This window comes from Chelonus insularis, unplaced genomic scaffold, assembly GCF_013357705.1.
Source record: "Chelonus insularis isolate UGA/USDA-ARS -01 unplaced genomic scaffold, ASM1335770v1 contig_159_pilon, whole genome shotgun sequence".
Classification (NCBI taxonomy): Eukaryota; Metazoa; Arthropoda; class Insecta; order Hymenoptera; family Braconidae; genus Chelonus; species Chelonus insularis.
In genome coordinates this window covers 172,931-189,955 of record NW_023276399.1, presented here as the reverse complement: position 1 = coordinate 189,955, position 17,025 = coordinate 172,931, and positions in this window count along the sequence as shown.

The following is a 17,025-nucleotide window of genomic DNA, read 5'->3' as shown; positions in this document are numbered from 1 at the left end:
TTCATTCGGAGAAAAAGTTTAGTCAATCTTGAACATTTTAATTGAATATTGATCAGGTTCTTTTTGTATAAAAGATAACTGATCATTTAGTTATTTATTTTCTGTTCGATTTTTGAAATATGCTGATTGACTCAATCTATTTAAAAGCTAACAGTAGAGATTCGAAACTTTGAAGATTTTTTATTCATTTTCCTCTCAGGTTATTATTGCATGTAATTTTTATCTTCAACCAACGTTCCATTTTTTCGATTCTCCAGGTACATACTCATTTACTTTTCTACCCTGCAATGCACACTTCCTACCTTTACCGTTTCCTTTAGAAAGTTTGAGTTTTGTGGCGTTAGTTTCCGCTCAAATATCCTGTTGAATTTCTTATTATTGCTTTTTTTCTTTTGAAAAAATAATGATAATATCTATTAATTCACGAAAAAAATTGAATACAAGCTTTATGGAAAATATCCAGAATTTACTGGCACCTAGGGCATTCTTTTAGACTTTCAATAAAATTTCATGCTTAGCTAAGTTCTCAAAAAATACGAAAATTCATATAGAAGAGTTAGGTTAAATTGAAGTGCTGACATCGAAGAAAATGGCTGATAAAACGACCGGATGTTTCGTCTTATTCCTTCCAGGCATAGGAAAAATTGATATTTCATCGTTTTGCAAATACTTTTCAAGCTATCTAACGTCTATACATTCTTTTTAGTTTTACACTTGAGTAAAGACTTCATTTCTGAATATGTGATATAAAGAGCCCAAGAAAATGGAGAAATTCAACGACATACTTCAAAGTATCAAGTAATGTGTTGTTGAAACCTTTTACACCAACGAATGTCATGATTTTGAAATTTTCTGTTTTCTTTTATTGTCGACTAAATTCAAACTGTAGAAAATATTCTAGAAAATTGCTGACTTAATTTAAATCAGACAAAAATGTATCTTTAAAATGAGAAAATATTGTTCAAGTCGAGAAGAAAAAATTGTTTCTTTATTATTAATAGTAAGTATGAAGGATTTGACTTTATTAAGCACACTTTTCATGAAATTTGTTTGAATAAAATGTAATTTTTTCCAGAAAACTGCATTTTATTAAAAAACTCCGTCTTTCAGCTATTTCCTTGAATAGAATAGAATTTTATTACAAGAAAATCCTGTTTTCTCAAAGCAAATTCAACTCTAAGGATTTCCACTGTTGTTTTATTCCCAAGAGTTTTGTAGATAATTAATTAACAATAATTACGTAATACAATTCCGTATAGTGGAAATTAATTGTTAATAACAATGATATTCAACACTATGAAATTTCCATGAATGACTGAGGTTCATAAATAACAGTAATCGTCTTAATTAAATAAAGCACTTTAATAGCGGTTTAAATATCCAGATATAATTCTCTTTGTATAAAAGGATTAAATATTGCCTTAGATAAAAAAAGGAGAAACAAAATTTTCTTGTTTTCTCTCGTATACCAAGTTTTTTTACATTACTATAAAAAACACTCATCTATAGAATGTGTTTACTTTTTCCATTGACCTAGTTTTTCTCATGATTGGAATAAAATTCTCGTTTTCACATGAGTAACAAAAAATTATCGAGATCAGCAGAAAATGAAAAATAAATGAATAGAAATGCTTATGTTTCAGCGTCCGTATGTTGGGTTTTACTAAAATTTACGTTTATAACTCAACTGTTAACTAAAGGAAGTTTACTTATTTGGATAACTATACTTAGCAGTCCAGTGCAGCAAATCCCAAGACCATAGTTTGGACTTGAGAGAATTTACTTTAAAACTCTAAGTGGAATTCCTGGAAATTAGTCGTCTGTGTACTTTATCTATCATATACTAAAAATCTAACCTAAGCTGCTTTAGCTTTTGCGCTAATATCAACTTGTTAGCTAGAGTTTCATCCAACAGAGTACTATCCTTAATTTATATGTCTAAAGGGAATTAGAATTGAAACGTTACAGACACCAACATAGGTTTTTGTGGTTGTTCACGTGCAGTATGAATATGCATCATAATAATTCTAAACTATATTCAACTTCTCTATCACACTGCAAGGTCAATTAAGATGGAAATCAAATTAATTTTGTTAACAAATTTTCATTCTCAAGTGTCTCGACTATTTTGAAATTTCTCTCTAAATAATAAAAAACAAACTTTATTTCTGCAATCCTCAGCTGTGTATTACTGTATTTTTTAAATAAACTTCTCATAAAAGTAGATGTAATTGATAATATAATTTGCAATGAATAATATTTTAAAAACTTATTTACATCTATTAAATTTCACTCAAAGTCAATTAAATTATATTTGTTCAAAGTTCTGTCGTAGAAACTTACTTCAATCATTAATGAATTTAGCAGTGAAATAATTAGGACTCAACTAAGAGCTATGCCAGGAATGCCAGAACCCTTCAAGGGTTCTTATCGTCTTAGGTGTAAAACCTTTTAACTGCGAAATCTATCATTTTGCATACACGAAGTGTCATTAAAATCTGGTGATTTTATTTCAAAAAGAAATATTAATTATAAACTTAAAATTCCTTTTAAAATAAATTAATGAAAATGTTTGATTTATTTCAATGATATTAAAAAACAGTCAATCATCACTGATAGTTAGTAATGAGAACAAGTATTTCCATAATATGGTATGTATTTAATATCATAATAACATAAATATTTAATTTTTATTTTACTTTCTCTCGAATAAAAGACTCATTAAAATTATATTGTTAATTAAACCTACGAGTTTGGGTAGAAATATTCGCATATATCAAATAACAATTGTAAATAATATCAAATATTTTCGTTGAAATATCTCTAAATTTATATCATCGTCAGAATGGCTCGATTGATTGTGTATTGAATGCAAAATGAAAAACATTGGATTTATATTGAATGGACTTGGTTTTCAATCAGTTGTTTGATTTATCAGATCTGGATAGTAATCAGTGGATGAATTACGAACGTTAATTAACAAATTTTCAAAAACCGAAGAGAGGATAGTAGTGGGATTGTTAAAAGGAAAAAAAATGGGGTGTAGCATTGCTCCATTCGTACTATTACGTTGACCCAACTCTCACTGGGATTTGATTCTAGTGCACGTAAACACAAGGGTATACATTCGTACATATCTATTCCACCAACATAGAACACTTCCGCTGACCTAATTAAACCTTTTGATTATTCATATCTTCATAGTACTAGTCAATTACAATGCTACTATTAAAATAATCTGCAAAGAAAATTTTTTGTCTATTTTGCATTTATTTTTATGAGATATTTCTTTTATCATGAAAGTTTATAATGTCATCACTAACTTCAGCTTTCACTAAGGATTTAAATAATATTTCTCTCAGCATCAGGATTATCTTTTAAATCTTTTTTTTTTCTGTCTTTATCCTAGTTTAACTAAAGATCGTGTGGTATCTAGAGACTACCGTGTGCTCTCCCAAGTTTACCATTAACGGAGTTTTCTAATTTCCATATTTATTAAGTTTCCCGTAAGTTCTATTTTTCATTCTCTTTCTTTCTTACTTAACAACTGTAAGTCTTCCCCTGAGAGTACTTGCTTCTTTTCGGCCGACCTCAAGTGTTTAGACCACAGCCCAAGGAGCTTTCATTTTCTAATCGTTCAAGAAACTTTAAAGAAATTATTATTACGATTACTTAACAACTCAAATAAAATTTAATACGACATTTCTATTACTGCAAATCATATTCTTTTTATTGGTTTCAATTCAATTGTCATGATAAAGTTATTTCTAAAGCACAGACATTATAATAATAAATAAAATAGCTAAGATACTTTGAAAAAGTTATTACGTCCGTACATCCTACGCTTTAATGTTCTTCAAAATGAACTATTACTCAAAAGACTTCTAACAAAGCAATGGACTTGAAGTAGTAAAAAAACTAAATAAACTTTTTAATTATGGCAATTATTTAGAGGATAAAAATTTAGAATTCATGCATTCATTAAAAACATTACGTATTAACATATTTTATCCTTAGCTTTGATAAAACTTCTAAAATTATTCCTTAATATTATTATTCATTCAAATTATAAATTTTTTAGTATAAAAAATTATTAATTTCAAATTACACTCGTTGGATCGTTGCACTAAATTCAATGGAAACTTGTTGGAAATTTTAACTGATACACTTCAGAGCTCTCTTTTTAACTATCAATTTTTTTTTTTGCTTGCTCATAAAAAAACTAATACGGATATTTCTTTTTTTTTTTCAACGTCAACGACTATTATTTTAGCACCACGTATTTATAACGAACAAGTATCAAACATTATTTTCAACGTTTTGCTACCCGTATTGTGTAGTAGTGCTTTGGTGAATCAATTATTCGTTCAACTATCGGTCTATCAGAATGACCATTTGAGTGTCTCAACTATTTTTACGAGGTTTTTTTTTTTTTAAAAGTATGTAATAACTGTTATTGGACCACAAAGAAAAACAATTAGTAGATTAATTTAATTAGAGTAGTTGATACAATGATCATTTATTATCTCGAGGAATAATTCAACAGAGTTGAGTAGTTTGAGTCAACAAAGGCTTCCGAACGGTGTAATAATTGATATTAATTAATATGATTATTTAGAATTAAAAGGGGAATTTGATGTAATAAAACAATTTTTTTTTTTTTGACTGAGATAATTAGAAGATATAAAATTAATATAACTGTGTTTGGAATTCAAATAAATATTTAATAAAATTTAATTGTTGAATTAATAAATAAAACAAAATTATTTTTGTGATTTGCATTCATTCAAATTTTTCGTTCAATAAAAAACCGGATATGATATTTTTCATTTGATATAATTATTTAAATTCTTCTACTCTTCATAAAATGGTTTAGTATTGTGATATTTTTTTGTTTTCTACATCTAATTAAAAAGCATGATGAGAAAATTAAATGTTTTAATGAAATATTTCAAATTTAATACAATTAGCGAGTGAGAAATTTTCACAGTACAGAGAAATAACTTTGAGCAAGATAATGTTGACTGTCTTGGAAATGTTGAATGAGATATCATTATCAGTTAATAAATTTCTATTATTTCTAATATAATTATCGTTTAATAATATAAGTAGATTTAAAGTCTCTGTCTTTTAATAATAGTTTTATCAATAATATAATAAAAGTTGAAATAAAATACTTATTTAATTTATCGTCTTTCATCGATTCAATTTTTTTTTTCACTTTGTAAGAAAAGTTAGATTTTTTCAAGAAAAGTTAATCCTTATAGAATCTAACTTGAAGCTGAAGCTACGTTTTTTTCATGCCGTTGAAATTTCAAAAGAACAAATTAAAACAGAGATCTCTAAAGAAGGATTTGAAACATCTTGGCTGACAATTAAAACCAACACCATTTGAAGAAAAAAAAGGAAACAAGTAAACCTTAAATTAAAGTGGTTTGCTTTGGCTACATTTTGTCAAGATGCCATGAGCTTTTTTTGAGTAAAAATGGAACATGAAGGTAGGTATTAAGGAGCAAACATATACTTGCTAAATGATTGATCGTAGGTTCAATTAATTATCCCAAGACGGTTGATTATAACTTGGTAAGTTTGTTCGTGTCCTCAACAACTAAAAGTTTTACCTGTTAACACTATTATCATGAAACTTTTATATTCCTATCTATATATAATTTTATCCTGCTCCATTTCTATATTTAAACCTTTGAAACTTTTAAAGTTCTTCATGTGGTGCCATAACGATGCTCCCAAGTCCATTCTCTCTTGGATTTATATGCTTCTGGTACATTACAATTGAGGGTCGTGGCTTGTAAAAAGCTTGAGAGTCGTCGCAAGTGAGTCCTTTCAGTGTTGAAGATTCAATAATTACGACACGCCTCAACGGAACTCCAACTGAGCTTCCTGGCGACGTCGATTACCGTTGGTTACCATCATCGTAGTTCGGAACATTCACCTCACTATTCTATACCTCTACTGGCTTCAAGCCATCCAACGAAGCCACGTAAACGTGCACTGCATTGAGTACTCCACCCATCTACTGGCTCTAGGTTGACGTCGATGACAACAGCAGACAGAGAACAGATAGTTTTTCCCTCAGGCAACCTTTCGCCATTTTATTCTTCCTGAAGCTCTTTTACTCTTACATCCTGTCCAGTAATTTTCTCATCTGATAAAAAAAATCCTCGAAATAGTCGACATTCAACAAAAGTTTGAAAGTTAAATGTTATAACGTGGAAACCAAACTTCAAAAACAATTTATTCTAGACAGAATAGATTTCAATTTGATTGAAATTTACCTCACCATTTTCCAACATTATTTAATTATAGTGTGATTTCATTTCAACAATTTTCACACTTTTTTGGGCATCATTTTGTGAATCATCAAGTTAATGATTTTCTGTATTAATTTAATGTAGACCAAGCAAATTATGTTGAATAATACCTGGAATTAGTTGCAAATGAAAATTTAGCATTGAAAAATTTTTATTCGTAGCAGAATAAAATTCATTCAATTCATGTTGCTTCACAAATGGACACAAAAATAAATCTATTATAAAACCCAGACAGATGAATGAAACAATGTTTTATTGAAAAAATTTATCATAAAATAACTTTTCCTTAAAATTGATATAAAAAAATTGTTTGAATATCAGAAAATTTGATAAAAGATTCTTAAATGACTTCTGGGAAATATCGAATGGCAGAAAATATCAACAAGAAAAAATTTAAATGAAGATGAAGGTATTGTTTGAACATGATTATGATGTTTGTGAATGATGTGGGAAAACTGATGAAGAGCAGTAACTTGTAAATGTCATCGACGAAATATGACAAGGATTGAACAAGTATTATCATAAAATCTCATAAAAGAGAAAATGCTTGTAAATGAAGCGAAGGAGTGGCGATGAAATCAGCAGTATACTTTACGGAAAATGTCAAGAGATTGATGAGGTTGGTTCGCCAGGGTGTTGAGATAACTTAGTGTGCACCTTAAGTTCCTCTCTGTGGGTAGCATCAGGATTGGATGCCGACGATGGCAATAAGTTAACTCACCGGACACTCTCGGCACTTGGTGTACCCACCAAGGAAATAAGAATTATAAATGAGTCTATGGAAAAGCGAGCAACTTTGAAGACAAATGTTCGACAAACGTGAACCATACCCCAAGTCTCCAATTTTCCTTCTACTTCTGGAATGAGGTCTAAATTTTGTACTAAATTTTAAACTAAACTATGGATCACCCTTTAATACACTTTATAAATGAGATTTAAAAAGTTATTTTAATGAATTAAATAAAACTTTTCAGCAAATAATTACTGTTGAAAAATTTTGTTAATAAAACTTCTGAAAAACAAATACTTGTATGATTCAATTTCCGTTTACTTCACTTTGAATAAAATTATTAATGAATTTTTTTGCAATCCTAAAGATATAAAAAAGAATAAAAAAAGGAATCTTTATGGGAGAACCTAAAGTAGCTTTTAGAGAGTTGAAGAAAACAGTGAGACAAGATGACGCAAGAAGAAAAAAGAATGGGCGGAAACTTAAAAGCTCAACACTCTGACTTTAGTAGTAGAAGACAGTAGTAAATAAGACTCACACAACTATTTTATCTCTAATGTACGAATGCTTCACTGAAACAGCTATTCTCTTCTCTTACTATTAAATGGTATATATATCTTAAGTTGATGTACCCAGCAGGTAAGCATTTGAGATAACTCAATTCTGCTCAATTTAGTATGAAATTCTAGACTCTGTGTACAACTCATCTCTCTTTAATGATTGATAACAATTCCTACAAAGAAATATTCAATTATTTCTTTATATTTAATTATCTTTAAACAAACTTTCTGAATACTACAAAAGAGCGATAACAATGTCAAAGTAGTAAACAAACAAGTCGTTATTTGTAATGGCCAATAAAAATCAACAGTGAAAATAATGAATGAGATGGAATAAAAATAAATAACCAAATAAAATAAAAACAGGTAAACGAAAAGAATGAAGATTAAAACATTAGACTAATGTAAATTTAATTTGATTAAATTTTTAATTCCCACTATTGTTTGTCGAAATTGATTATTCAATTTTAACAACTTTAATATTATATTTACAATTAAGAACAATTTCTGTTAAATAATAGATTTTGTTTTTACTCTTTATTTCCTGCAAAAGTTGATATTTCGTTCTCTAAGAGTAATTTATTAATAACTGATAAAAATGGCTGTGAAAGATTTATTTATTCAAATGTATCAATAACAATATAATAATAATAAAAACCGGGAGCCTAGGAGAATTTTATTAGGTGAATTAAACGACCCAAAAAGCAGAGCAGAAAAAAGATCGAAAAAGAGAGAATTGTTGGACGGATTAATGCGGAGGTAAAATAGCCTACTAAAAGAATAAAAGCAGATGAACTTCCACTGTACCATGGAAGCTGGTTGGGGCGTATACGCATCATTAGAACCCATTTGCTTTTTCTGCAAATCGATAATCGATGGGCGTATTGTCTCCCTGTATGATATTACAGCCATTCACTCTTACATTTCCATATATCTACACATGAGTCTGCCTCATTAATCAACTCATCAAAGAAGATGATTACATGCTCTAATATTGAAGCATATCATCAAAAGTTATATAATAACTATCAAACTTCATTAACATATATATTAATGAAAAATATTCAACGTTTCATTGATAATATTTCTTATGATGAGCTTTAAAAATCATCCAATTCTAGATGAACTTTGAGCAAATGTTATAATTGAATTTGAAATAATTAATTATATCTATGATGCTGAGGTTATTAATAGTACTGAAGCTTTTATCTTCAAAGTCGTCTTTCTCAACACTCAAATTGACAAGGAAGTGACACTCTTCTGCTCAAGGCTTGCATCTCAGTTTTCTTTAGTAACCGGACGTCGATGCTACTAACACTTTCATCCTCTTGAGTTGCTCAGACTGACAGCATCAACTTATAGAGGTACAAAACTTCCAAACTTTGGTGTTATAGCAAGTTGCTTCAACACCATCGACATTATCGTTTCGACTTTGTCTCATACACTTCTATTCTCTCAACCTCTTTCCACTTGGTAGGCTACCATGTTATATAATTTCCTCTTTTGGAACAATCTTTTGTACTTCACGTGAACAAGACTTCTGAAAGCTCAAACATTTCAAGAACACTACTACCGTCTGTTCCACTATTTTACAAGATCAGATTATCTAATTAATTTCTTTTTAAGTGACACAGATTAAAAACAAGTTGTTGCATCTAGAAAATAATTTTTATCAGACTATTTCTTTGGCGATTTTCTAATTATTACTTTTTACTACGAATGCTTGATGAATCTTCATATCTCATTATTGTTTAAAAAGAGAGAAAAAGAGACTGAGGCAATATGGAGATACTAAAAAATTGTGTTTACTTTAATGATCTTAATGAAGGTTTTCATAATCCTTTATTACTCAAGAAAAAAATTATATAGGAAAAAATAGAAAATTAACAATAAAATATTTTTTAAATGAAGTAATCCTTTACTTTTAGTAGTATTCTATTACTTTTTGAAATATCTCATTTTACCTCAGGTAATCCCATATTACCCCTGTTTCACCCATACAGATACATTGAGGATTTCGAGATAGAAAAGATCAATGCAGTTATTGTACAATGCCAAGAATAAATTATAAAAAGTTCATTATCAGACTTTTTAATTATTTTCTCTTAAAATGAACTACTATGAGAATTTATGTAAAAATACTTCGCTAATTATTGAGTTTACGGAGCTAATAACTATTTTTTATTATCGAGTGTTTGTTTGTAAATTATTCTACACAAGCCAGCACTAAACTACAATTTATTTTCAATAAATTCCAAGCGTAAAAATCTCAAGCTAATATTTATTGAAAAATGGCAGATCAATAAAATGGCACAAAAGTAAAATGCTATATTTAACCAAAAATTTTTCCGTGTATACTTTACTTTTAGGGTACTTATTTGATGTTATTTCTGTGGACCTTCTGCTTCGCTAAACAATATGTATGAATCCAGTTCAGTAAACTTTTCTGACTCCTTCACCTTACACTAACTTTACTACTAATCCATTCGCCGAGTCACATTGGACATAGAAACAGAATAACTGATAACTCGAACATGAATTTACTCTCTAGACATAAAAGCCAACTCCAAATGTTCAATGAACTTGAATGACCACCAAAAGGAAGCCGGTTATTGAAACGAACAGATCCAATTCGGAAGCAACTCGTAATGTAGCGAATTTATCCTTATTCCATCTAGCTATTAAACTACAGGTAAAATTGTCTAGAAACACTAACTTACTGACCGAACAGCAGTATAGTAGTTACGGAAATCATGGTCAGCCAAAGGCTATTCAGTCTGACATCAATCGCGACCTTACCGGAATTAATGATCCTGCAAACTTATTGTTGTGTAATATTGCAAGTAAACTTACTTTAATCTCATCTAATTTTACTGTATCTCTGAGGGCACCTTTTACACTCATCCACCTCAATTTCACTTTACCTGCAGAGATTTAGAGAACACAAAATACTTGTTGGGAAACTATTCAAATATGGAAGACTGTTAGAAATTTGGTATTAATTTTGTTGATAATAAATCCAGTAATGCTGAGTTAAATTTATATTGTAGTTTTTTTTGAGAATTTAATATTTAATATGATAAAAAGAAATTAAAATTTCAACGTCTTTAGGTTAAATTATATTTTTTATAAGCACTTTCATTTATTATTTAATACGATAATGGAAGTAAAGTGAAAATAACAGTGAAAAATTTTTTTATTTGGAATTAAAAAATTTCTTGGGTTACGTCATATTATATTTATAAAAATGAATTACTTAGGAAATCGAATTGGAGGATATTTATAACAAATTTTTAATTGCATAAATTCAAATTGAGAATAAATCATATAATTATTGAAGCTCTTTTTATGGTGAGTATTTAAATATAAATTTGTTTATTAATATTTCAAAAATGTAAAAATTAACGTGATTTCACGTAGTTTGCTTTTATTTCATGCTACTTATAGAGAAACTATTCTTTTTAAACATTTTTAAACATTTTAAAAATGTTTTTTACACTTTTTTTTTTTTTTTGGTAAATAAGTCAAATTTTTGAAGAGAAAAAAATACTTTGGACATATTAAGTACATCAAAATAAAAACTAAAATATCTTCTAGAAAAATATAACATTAAAAGCAAGGCAGAGAGATTCTTTTTTAACTTGACTTCTACAAAAGAATTCTAGTGAAAAAAGCATGAATTTGTGTTCTATAAACTGAAGTATTTTTTAATTTTTTCTCATAAATTCCATTTTAAATGCAATATTTTGCTTCTAACTTATATTTTTACATAAAAAATGTTAAAATTTAATTGATTAAATAAAAAATTGACAAAAAAAATATCTTTCAATGAAGAGTTAGAAATAAATTAATCAATTAACGAGTTTATTGATATAAAAAAACAAACATTAATTTAAAGTCAAATGATTATAAACAAACATATTCTGTAGAATTAAAATTTTAAATGAAATTATAATTTTATATTAACTTATTTAAATTCAATTTTGTGAATGAATATTAATAACCAAATAAATGGAGAAAAAGAATCCACAAGTTAATAAGTTACGTAATAAAATTCATTGATTAAAAGAGTAACTGGTGGCACATGGAAATTGAATAAAGATTAGTAGATTCATTCATTGATGACAATACTTATAGATCTGTGTCACTATAAACTGAGTAACATCAATTGGTTCTAGTGAAATAAATACAAAACCATCACCTGTCTATTCTCTATTAAATTCAATTGAATCCAACTGGAAATACCGCCAATCTAAAACGCATTCTGCCGTCTAATCGCGGTAACGCTCATCCGTTATATTGACGCACAAGACAAAATTTAAAGGACGTCTGTACATACAATTGATATTCTAGCGTGTGGAATTTTGATAAACTCGAGAAAAACTCATTTATACGCGAATATTGGTATGATAAAAGCAACTGTCATTGATGCAATGAACTTGTCATTCGTGAATCTTTCAAGCCCTGTCTCTAAAAATGACAGGAGACTCATTGGACATGGGATAGATTATTCACGCGACGTATTATTAAAGGGACTTTTTGATTTAAAAAAATTTTTTTCACTACTCCACAAGAGAAAATAAATTTAAAAAGAACAAAAAATATCGACGTCAAAATCATTATTTCACACTTTTTTGATGAAGAAAAATTACGAGTTATTTGTTTCTGGCATAAAATTGTTTCAAAAAATGAATGATATTAATTAAAATTCAAGCGTAATTAATCTTCAATTTACTCGAGCCTAAGGATATATTTTTCTAAAACAGTTCCATCTCTCGCAGGCGGTAAAAAAAAAAAGCTAATTGAAGTGTACGAAGGGAATTAAAATTACCCCACATTTAAAAACCTTTTAGTGAAATAGCTTGGGTAAGTATTACATTCTTCATCGGGAACGTAAATTGAACACACATTGAAGCGGACTATGTCAATCCATCAGCCTCTAGCAATATTTCTACACATGCGAAATATACATATGGGGTTTATTGCGTAAGCGAATAATGACTTGCACGTTTGCTCAGGTTCGTATAGAAAAATATGCGCATTTTTTGCTGCTACTTTTTATATTCGATCTATCTCGATTTGCAAGCTAGGATGTGTAAGAAGAAAAAAATCAATGAACTATGACAGGTTGAACGGGACGAGGCGTCAGTTTATGCATGTATGGAAGACACGTAAGTGAATGAGATATGAAATGACAAGAAAATACAAATTGAACGTTAATAGTAGGTCTACCATGTTTATTAACATTTTATAGGTCAACACTCATGATAATAAAAAGAGAAGAAAAAAACAGAATACATGAATGAATAAATAAATTAGACAGCGAATAGGCATTATTTGAATAACACTGACTCTCACAAGAGAATTATTTATGGGTCCTTTTCTACAATAAAGGAAACTAATTCACACTTTACTAAACATATCCCTCTTGCATTGCTTTCATTTAACTAGGGTCAAGGAGATTGAGGGCCAGAACAAAAAGGATCATGCTTTATCTTCAAGACCTTTATTCTCCAGTTTCCCTCTTCCAGACAGATCCAACTGAGGTTTATCAACAGCTTGGACCTTCTCCACGAACATTTCTGGTCTCAAAAATTTACGAGAACTCTAGATAAATCAGGGAATTTATATCAAATGCAATTATAGTTCTTTTATATGGATGATCATAAATTTCAAAAACTCCTTGAGAAATAATCGATTCTATGAGTAATAACATAAATCAAATATTTATTTAAGAGGGCCAACAAAGAGAATAAACTATTTATCAATGACTAAATTGATATAAACACTTCCTGAATAAAAATAAGAACGTGGAAAAGCTTTTTCTATATTAATTTCAAGCTTTAATTCATGTTGATAAATATCAGCAAAGAAAAATTGTGGAAGATAAAAAAGAGTAAGAAATAAATCTAGAAAATTTAAAGAGAAATTATTTTGATTACTTTCTTAAACGAATTTTTATTGGAAAAAAAATTAAGTAAATATAAAAAATAATTGACTTTACATCAATTTATATATTTATTCAGCAATCGACTGATTATTAAATTGAATTGGTATTTATTTTAGTTGAAAGAACGTTTACATTAATTTATTTTTATCGATAAACAGACATAGCATAGAAATAAAATTTTATAAAGTTATAAAATCTGATTATTTCGATTTGAACGTTTCAATTATATCAAATCAATGATAATTGACAACAAATTAATGATCACTCTTTAATTACTCCCTTATTTCACTTAGAGGAAAACGAATACAATTCATATTCATCCGTCGCTTAAGGACGTTTTATGCCCTACTTTTGTTCTAGCATTTTTCTTTTTTTTTCTAAAAATTAAACTACCTCTATAATTACTTCTGCCGATGTAAGTCTCTCCGTTTCTAATGATTAATGATGAATACAAAAATTTATTATCCTGACTAATGAATGACAAGATTATTTGAAGAGCTTCATTATAATTCAAGCTCACGTTCTATTCATCAAACTAAGTGAAAAGCCTACGCTTATTTTCCTGTGGTTTATCTTCTTCTTTCCCCTTTAAGCTAACCCTGATTGAAGGATGGCTATAGTTTTAATTAGAGTGTCAAATACAAACCACTCTTCCATCTCAATTCTCATGCCCTTGCTGTTATTTCTTCATTCTTTGGTAATACTAAAACTAAATTTATATCTCTATTTCCTGTTCCCTAGTGCGAACCATGAAATTTTCATGATCGTGAGTACTTCAACGAGTTTCAATACATCTAAGGGGTACTTCAATACTCTAAAGCTTAATCCTTAGCTTCAGTTTCATTACTAATTTAAACATTCGTTTCTTTATTAACATTTTCGATTAATCCTTTTTATTGCCTTTCTTTCTTTCAATCTTTCTAGTTGTCTCATTATTATGATTCTTTATTGGAAATAAGAAAACTTTTCTGATAGTCAGTATTATTGTTTTTGATTCTTCAATTTATATTTATTACTTTTCCTTGAAATTCATTGAAAAATAATTAAATTATATTCTACTATCTTGAGTAAAGATAAATATAAACTTGTTTTCAAAGAATTAGCAATAATATTTTGTATCAATTTTTTATATTTGATTGCATAAAATGCAATCTTTTTGGTAAATATTGGCTGTAAGGATTTTTTATTTTTCATGTAAATATAATTTTATTGGTGGTATTGAAATGTTTTATTTATTTTAGTAAAAGGAATAATTTTAATGACTGTTCAAATCAAATATAAATTAATTTTAGTAGTAAAAAAAAAATTTGAATTGACTATATACAATAAAGCTTTTACATTGTCCATGGAAACGTTATGAAAATTTCCCATTTTTTAACGACCCAAATGAAAACACTTTTGAATTATAAATGAAACCTGTATATTAAATGCTTGCACACATTTTTTTCATTTGCAAGAACGAACGTCAAAGACGTAAAAAGCTCGAAATATTAAGGTGGATAGCATCACGACAAAAAAAGAGACACAGAATAAAATTTCCCTAGCACTTTGATACATTCTTGGAATTTTTTGCGCAAATGATATAATGCCTACGTCACGCCATGAAATTTATGAAGTCAGATAAGTATATCAATAGGCTATGTAAAGCAAGGAATGAATATTTCGAAAGAAAATATTTTAAAATACATTGAACAAAATGCCTAGATAAAATCGAAGGTTCCAGGATGTATGTAGATATATTAGATTTCCAAGCATCCCAATGAATCTACCCTTGACTATGAATCCCCCGCATGTGCATCAACGACCCTGGGAGGTCGTGTATGTTCGAACAGGTTGATTTATCGATTCTAGGACTAAGGGTTGCTACACATGTCTCACCCCTAGCGCACGCCAAAGAGCTCGATTTCCTCGTGGTGTTTGGATCCTGCCAAACCACTTTAGTTAGGGGTTTGCAGCAGGTATCCAAGCACCAAGGGAGCTTTTTTTTAACTTACGCCAAGCACGAAGGTGTGTAGTAGAACAGACAAAATTATCACTTTCATTTTATAAATACACTCACATACATTTTTTTTTCTTCCTTCTATGCAATTGAAAACGAAAAAACTCTTATACTTAAAAACAATTTCCCTCTCACTTAACTATTACAAACAATAACGTATTCGCTACATATATTTGACATCTGGATGTAGAGAACAGGAATTACGATATCACTGATCCTGTAAACGAATTCCCAGTAGATTTCTTCTTCACATCACGTTTATAGAAGCTAAACCAAGTTACACGCTTAGCTTCTGATCACTCGGGAACGCACTGCAGTGTCATAACAATTTAACACACGTCATTAAACAAAACACAACACGGTGGTGTTCAATGATGATCTTGTAATGAGATTTTTACAGTCGATAATCTTCATCACGTGTTAATAATCAGATCTAGCAATAGCAAACTGACTTAATCATGATCCTAACACTTGATTACTTTTACTTTTATTATCAACAAATTTCAGACTTATTTGTAAAACTCATATTTAATGGGATTTATTCAACTAAAATTCATCAATCAATCCCTTTTTCTTATTCTTCTTTTCCATTTCTCGCTTCGTCAGGATTACAGTCTTTCTGAAATATAATCTCAATTTCTTCCTATTTACTCACGAATTTCCGACAGCGAAAAAATTTGCCAGCAATACTCGAGGGAAATGGAGTAGAATAAAAATTGACAGATCTCTGATAGTAATAGTTTGCAACGTGTGTCACTAACCACGGTCACGAGGCAACTAACCCCTCGTCCTTCACTTCGTCGCCGTGTGGTAAACGCCCTTTCCACCAAAAGCTCCTAAATTCCACTACCCCTAACTGTCAAGGCAAATCATTCTTACAATATTTATTTGCAAATATTAGTTATCATAATCACTTGAACCAAGATAATGATGTTGTCCAACTTGAATAATTGTTGAGAGTTAATTGATAAAAATGATTCTGAAATGTTGATAAAAACAACGTCATTTGCTATCAACAATCATTTGAATTAGCTAAAAAGTATTCTCTGAATAGAGTCAGTAACAAGTGTACACTGCACATGTATTAGTTGAATTAAAACTTGGTCAACATTTTAAAGAAAAACGCGGATTTGTATTGTAGATCCTTTCGCGCTACAGCACGGCGCCCTGTCGTCGCGGCGCGAGGTGAACGCACGACTTGCGGGCGATCCACCCTTCGCCGCTTAGCCACCTCCACCGTAGAATTACTACTACTAACATGAAGACCACGGGAACACCACTATCAATACACCACCACAGAAGCGACGTCTCTGTCGCCGCCAGCGTACTCGACGCCGGCAGTGGTTCTCGCGCAAGCTTACTATCAACCCCCTATGTAGAAGATACGAGACGCCGGTATATGCTAGGTCGGTATAGGTAGAATTGTTGAGGACTTTTCTGTACGACGAGGAAGCTTG